Genomic DNA, 7,889 nt, shown 5'->3' with positions numbered 1-7,889 from the left:
ACAACCCGCTCCTGCAGCAGGAGGGAGGGAGAGCCCTGTCCCCTCTAACATCAGCCCAGGGAAAAATGAGTCTATGTGTGAAAAAGGAATGATCCCTAGCTCGGGCTTCTCTGAGTCCCCAGCCTCAACCTCTGTGGCTAGTACAATACCTTATTTACCTAGTTTCATATCCACCCTTTCATTCCCATCTCTCATTGGGGTGCAAGCCCCAGTGATCTGCCAGCAGCCCCTTCTCCAGCAAGGGGCACCATGGATGTCTGTGATGGGAGGAGGGTGGATGCCAGTGCCAGGGCAGGTACAGTTAGCATATCCAGCTTGTGAGGCTTCCCTTTCCCCTCCGGGGTATTTAACTACAAACCAATACCCTGGGCTGCCAAAAGGATCCCCGGATAGTTTTTCCACTCCAGTAAATAGTCCTAGACAGCAGCAGGAAGCCCTTACCTAAGGAAGTGAGGACAGGTTTCACTTACAGACTACCCCTACACCTCCTCCGGGTGACAATAAAGCAGAGTAGGCAGCGAATGGAGGTGTATAGGAGATGACCAGTCCAGTGAAGGGTTGGTGGGGGGCTACAGAAAGTAGTCCCACGCACACACAACCCCCAGTGCACGCAGGCAATCCCCTAGAGTTTTATAAAGCCATGAAGGGTACAACTGATAGCTATGATGCTGCGTGGAATGATTTGGAACCATTATGCTGCATCTCTGATGGGGTGTCGCTAGCTGAGAAAATAAAAGCAGTTCAGGTGAATTCCATAAATGCCATAATACAGGAGATGCCAGCAGACAAGAAAACTAGGGAGTCGGGACAGTAATTTCTAGCCAGGTTACTTGTGGTTGCCAGAAAGCGGACAGAGGACTTAGCTTCAGGATTACCAGAAGTATTTTAGGGTTCAGAGGAGCCTATTGACAGATTTTATGCTAGATGTATAGCAGTGTTCACAGTCTCACAGATCATGATTATGACCTGAAGAATTTAGGGAAGCTAGGTTTCTTAAAAATATGTTCCTGACAGGATTAAGAGAAGAGTGAGGCCAGAATGTATCTATGCTACACTCAATCAGTCCCTTCCCATGTTATGGTGAATATACCTCCGGATGTATTTAATAATACTGTGAAAACTGCGGTGCAGGGGACAGGTATATATCACAGGGGAACAGGGGGAGAGAAGAAAAGGAAAGATGGTTGGAGTTCGCCAAGAGAAGAGTAAACAAAAATAGTGGTCCCCACAGGATGGCAATCACTTTCACACAATTATAATGCCTGATTGATACATGGGCGAGTCGTACTGATATAAGAAAATGGATATGCCACAACGATTCATGACAGTGAAAACAGTCCAGGGTGTAGGGACAGATGGGGCAGTCCATCCCTTGCATGAAACAGAACCCAAGAATGTGTGAATATCATGGACCCCGACTTGTGTGCCCAATTGCTGGTCTCAGATAAATGTCCTAAGCTTGATAGGTGCTGATATCCTGAGTGCAATGAAGGCAGTTATTAATTGTTTGGAAGAAAAGTATTACTGTTACAGGCCCATTGTCTGGAGCAACCCTCTCTACTATGATGTCGCTAATTTAGCTAGATGATGAAAAATTGAAAATTGACAAAGATGAGGACATTCAGCAAATGCTTAAGCAAATATCAGCTGCTGTATGGGTAAAGGATAAGAGAGATGTTGGTTTGTTAAGGATAACACAAGTATCCATCAAATTCAAGTCAAGGTGTGTATTAGACAATATCCCCTGAGCAGAGAGCAACCAGGTATGTCTAATTGAAAATAGATTCTTTGCTAATCTTTTTGTACCACGAAGGATGTAAGGTTTCAAAAAAAAAAAAAGAGAGAGGAAAAAGTAGTTTTCTTAGGTCGCTGAATGGGTAAAAGGCCATAAGTACACTGTGACCATCGCTAGGGCTGATCGGTTACTGTAGAGAATGGATTCCCTCTGCATCACAAATCACGCACCCTCTATTTGATGTGTTGTCAACGTGAAACAAGGGTCAGCCATACCAACTGACCACAGAAGCAAAAGAGAGGTTTAGGGACCAGAAGGAAGCCATTCTCTCAGCCCCAGCACTAGGAATCCCAAGTTATGACCTTCCTTTCCATTTGTACTGTCATAAATCCGGGGGGACATGTTATGGGTGTACTGTTTTAACACAAATACTTGCCAATATGCAAGAGCCACCAATCCCTAATGTAAATCTAGAGCTTTATGTAAATGGGTCACAGGTTTTTTTTTCCAAAAAGACATAGTACCTCACAGAGGTTGTGCAATAGTTGATCAACATGAGGTGGTAAAAAGTGAAGCTATACGTTCTAGGATGTCTGCTCGGGAAGCTGAATCGAAAGCACTCGCTGAGGCATGTATAATGGCAGAGCATTTACTGCCACGCATTTGGCATTTTCCATGATTGCGGTCCCATGTGGAAGAGCAGAAAGTTTATTGGTTCTTCTGATAAACCAGTTAAAAAAAGCAGAGTTGGTAGCTCAGCTTCTGAGAGCACTGGAACTGCCCAAGAGAGTTGCAATAATTAAAGTGCAGGCTCATTCTAAGGAGCGCACTAGAGAAGCTGAAGGCAATAATAGAGCTGACATTGCGGCAAAGGCTGCCGCACTGCTACCTCTCCCCGCAGAAATATACACTGTGCAGGTGTCCGGGGGGATGGACCTACAACTACTCCAGAGCCTGTAGATCGGGCCTCTGCAGCGGAAAAAGAAGGATGGCAAAGGCACTCATGTGCGAAGGAAGAAGATGGACTGAGGAGAGCGGACAGTAAGTACTGCCTTCCTAGGGCACTGTTCCCCATGATGTGCGCTCTCTCTCATGGACTGGTGCATCAGTCTAAAGACGCAATGGTAAGTCAGGTAAAAGCTAATTGGGTGACCCCAGAATTCCATTGCGCTGATGCTAGATTCGTATAGGGATGCGTAGTCTGTGTATGCCTAAATGTGGGAAAAGTGCACCGCCTGACCATTGTACCTGCTCCAGCTACCTCAAATTAATTTCATACAGCTTCTAGAGGTAGGCATCTATGAATATGTGTTGGTATATATCGACTAGGTGACATTTTTTATAGTATAACATTATTTATTTGATGCTCTAAATGTTGAATCAGCCTACATGAAACAGCTTATAGTTATTATTAATCATCATTCTATAGTACATAATTATCTCACCGCCTCTCAAGAAGGATTCTGTCAGGTGGTAGGACTTGCCTATACTAACAAACAAAAACTATATTCTATTTTCTAACACATTTTAATATATTAATATAAATGTCTATATTTCTCTGTCATAAAAATGTATCTATATCATCCCCTTATAATAATCCCTCAATAGAAATAGGGTTAGAAGGAACGGAAGGTCTGACCCACAAGTATAATTTGAATGGATACACAGCATGTCGGTAACCCATGATATACACTGGATAAGCCATGTATTTCGTGAAGTAGGGTTATCTTGCAGACCTGAGTAACAGGAAGGGATCAGCTAGGGCAAGGTAGATCAGATAATAAAAAGAGGGGAATTGTTAAAGAAATTATAGTAGTTTTGTTAAAGAAATGGTTAATCTCCATTTTCTTTATATCTAAAAAAAATAGCTTAAAAACAAGTCTTGCATAACCGTCATCATCTGAGTCAAATTTAGTGCCGTTTCCCGGATATGTACAATAACTCTGGTCAACATTTCTCAGAATATATCAAGGCCATCTGTATTTGTCCGAAAACACCCAGAAATGTGTAGTTATAGCCAACATCCCATAAAACCGCAGTTATGAACAACTCCCCGCATTCTTTCACCACATCCATCTTGTATCCCAGGATGTTATTTTCTGACAATGTATTGTGTAAGACCTTCATTTATGCCAATCTATTATGTAACTCTACATTTCCTTTTGATCTTGGGCCTTTATAAGCCCAGCCCTAAAAATAAAGAGCAGAGACTATTTGGACAGACAACGAGCGTGTGTCTCTCTGATTATTGCTTCATTGCGTAGGTACCTAATAGACAGAACACCTGAGTAGGTTGGAAATCCCTTCTCTAACATACTAAAACCGGATGATGTGCCGGATCAATAGCGCCACCTATGCCCCAATAGTACATAATACATAGTGAAAGGTAAAGAGGAAAGTATGTTCCAAATACAGAATATCTATGTTCCGACCAAGTGGTCAAAATGTGCAAATATGCAGCAGGAACAACACTCACCAAAAGATGGATGGGGAAGGTGGCACTAGATCGCATCCAAGAGCGCCCCAACGCACGTTTCGCTTTTTAGTATGTCAGCATTATCAAGGGGGTAGCTCTATGTCCCTGCAAGGACCTTTTATATCCCATTGGTGGTAATTGTGGGGCCGGTCACATGTTGTGAAGCGGCCAATCACTCCAGCGTAAGCGGCGCGTGCGCACTGTGAGCCGCAGGTCCTGCACCGGCCGTCGGCGTCAGGCCTGACTGCGCATCCGCAGGAATAGTAATTCACTGCGCAGCTGCAGAAAGCCTAAAGACACCGAGGCAGGGGAAGGAGCCGACGCGTCAACAGCGCGCATGCGCACGGCTGGGTAAGATTAACCCATACAGCTCCCCACAGCATGTAACCGCCGATACAGAGTATGTGCACATAAACGCATATAAAAAACGTCCATCATTCTTATTCTGTATGCAGTCAAGGGAAGATCCTCTGTTCATCAGATGATGTGTGCATCTTAATGGAAGTAGAGATGCCTCTGTATCAGGCGCATGCATTGGAGACTTTAGGGTCCAAGTGGAGGCACGTGAGGATATATCTGGGATATGTTGATCCATGCATAAATTCATAAAAAATAAAAAAATATTGAAAAAAATTAAAGTTAAAAACATAAAGAGCAATACTAGGATCCGATTGTATGATCCAGGGGGTGCATACTGATGTCAAAAGAGGGGGCGAACAGATGAGCCCCAGAATACGGTCACTAATATTATAAAAAGGACGAAAAGCTTAGTGCCTCATTGAGCCCATTGGGTACCATAGTATTGAGGCGGACAATCCAGTTCGCCTCACGTTGGCGAACGTATTGTTCCAGTCTCCCATGGACTATAGGGCACAGGATTCTATCTGGCATGCCCAAATTGACCTAACCTTTAAGGATGATGGTAATGGGGGTGCTAATGGGGCGAATAATGATCTCCGGGAAACTATGGTCCGATTTAAGGAATTATTACGTAAAAGGACGAGAGTATGGTGGAATAAGGCCTTTTTGGAAAAATATCTGGAAGAGGGCTTGATCCCTCATGGCCTTAGAGTGCAGGTGTTCCCGTCATTTCCAATTATGGATGAGGAGATTAAAACCAGATGGGAGGAATATTCTAACACCTGCTCTAAGGGCCATATGGAACTGCTAAAAGAAATTGACTCTAAGAATTTGAATGATATTGAGACTGAAATGGAAACATTACAACTTACTCTTAAAAGAGACATGACTATAGATGCTCTTAAACAATTTAATGATGAAATTGACGCTGAATTGCAAAAATGGGTCAACGAGATACAGGCTACTAAGGCCAAAAAGTTCAAAAGGGATACAAATGATAGACTGACTGGTAATGTCTATAGATGGCAGTGGCCTAATGATAGATCCCGCCCTCGAGACAGACCCTTTTCTCACTCTCGATCAAGATCTAATTCCAGGAGGTCTTATACAGCATATGAGAAATCCACCCACCACCCACAAGCCTCCGGTGAGACAACCACATCTGTCCCACCTGCCAGGGGGGTTGTTACCCGACAAGCTGCCAAACACAAGGGCCCTCAGGCAGGACGGCCTATATCTGGACCCCAGGGTGGGCTACAGGTACATAATCTGTCATCCCATGTTTTTTCGGATGCCCAGTTGGACGTTCTTGGGAGAGGCCTGACCTTCTCCCCCACTAACTCCTTTGATTACTTTTCAGCATTGAAAGACTTGCACATCTTCTCTAGGAAACATATTTTCAAAAAATTACATCACAAAGAAACATCTTCAACTGAGACGTTGACTGAGATGGAAACAGAGGCACTATGGAATCTACAAGACCTCCTTGATGAACAAACTACCTGTCATCCAGGTAGGTTCCCATCAGTTGTCATGCCCAGGTCCACGAGGTTTCCCCCCTTCTCATTATGTCCAGCCGTTGAGATCTTCGCAAAGCTGGTATCAGAAGATCTCAAAGAATTGTCCACCAGACGCCGGTTTGATAATCTCACACAACAACAACGGCAAGCCATCAAAGAATTACAATCATATAAAGATGTAGTATACAAGCCGGCTGACAAGGGGGGAAACATCGTGGTCTGGCCATGTCATAAATATGAGAAGGAAGCATTTTGACAGTTGAGGGATGATAACACCTACTCGAAATTGTCATATAACCCGGTTGCCTCTTTTTCATCTCAGTTACAACGAATCCTCATTAAGGCCCATGAGGGAGGTATCATTGATAAAAGGATGTTGGAGGGGTTGACGGTCAGGTCCCCCAAGACGCCAACTTTTTATCTCTTGCCAAAAATCCACAAGGACGCCGTCGACCCTCCTGGACGTCCAATAGTGTCTGGCATTGATGGTCTATCTGACCCGATATGCAAATTCATAGATTACTTCTTGAAACCTTTGGTAGAAAATCTACCATCTTATGTACGTGACACTACGGACGTCCTCACAAGGGTCGACGGCGTCCTAGTGGATCAACATCCACCGGTACTGCTGGTCACCGGCGACATTCAAACCCTGTACACATGTATTGACCATACTCATGGTCTGGATGCTGTCCGTTTCTTCCTGGGGACCTCCGACCTGGACAGCTCTGTGTGTGATTTAATCCTCGAGCTCCTGCGTTTTGTCCTCACCCACAATTTTTTATTTTTTTTTATTTTTTTGTTTTCAAAGATTTTTTTACCTGCAGAAGCGCGGCACAGCCATGGGTGCGGCCTGCGCGCCCTCGTACGCTAATCTCTTCCTTGGCTTTTGGGAGAGATTCCGACGAGGGCACGGGAGCCACTGACCATGTGCTGTGCTGGCTTCGGTATATAGATTATATTTTTTTCATGTGGGCGGGGACACCGCGGCAGCTCGAGGATTTCATGTTTCCATTGAACACGAATCCGTTTAATATCAGGCTGACTTACCAGTATCATCCTACTAGGATTGACTTTTTAGATGTCACGCTGCTCGAAACATCCAGACTGACGTCTTCCGCAAACCTACTTCTGTTAATGCCGATTCGTGCAGACTCAGCACATAATCCTGCCACCATGAGAGCTGTCCCGGTCAGACAGTTCCTGAGGATGAGACGGATCTGCTCAACCGACCAGAAATTTCAGAATCAAGCCGTAGATCTGCAGTCCCGCTTTCTGGCACGTGGCTATAGCCGCAGGAGCATTAAGCGGGGCTTTGACAGGGCTAGAAAAACTCGGCGTAGTGACCTGCTGTACACAACCAAGAGAAAAAAGGCAAATACCAATGATGATACTATTAGATTCATTGGTACATACAATCATGAATGGCAAAATATTAGGGGCATCCTGAAAAAACACTGGTCTATTTTGAAGACAGGGCCTGCCCTGGGGACCAGTTTGGGAGATTTTCCCGCCATGACCGCCAGGAGAGCACCTAACTTAGGTAACCTCCTGGTTAGGAGTCAATATGTCCCACCAATTCAAAATATTTTTGGCACTCGGGGTCCCCTCCTGGGGTGTTTTCAGTGTGGCCACTGCCTGGCCTGCGCGAATGTCGAACGCATCTCTACTTTTGATACATCAGATGGCCTTAAACAATTTCAGATCAGACAGCACATCACGTGTGGCACAAGTAATGTTGTATATTACGCCACATGTGCGTGTCCCCGTATATATATATATAGGCCTAACATCTAGG

The sequence above is a fragment of the Ranitomeya imitator genome, chromosome 2, assembly GCF_032444005.1.
Source record: "Ranitomeya imitator isolate aRanImi1 chromosome 2, aRanImi1.pri, whole genome shotgun sequence".
Lineage (NCBI taxonomy): Eukaryota > Metazoa > Chordata > Amphibia > Anura > Dendrobatidae > Ranitomeya > Ranitomeya imitator.
Note: the sequence above shows the minus strand (reverse complement) of the source record.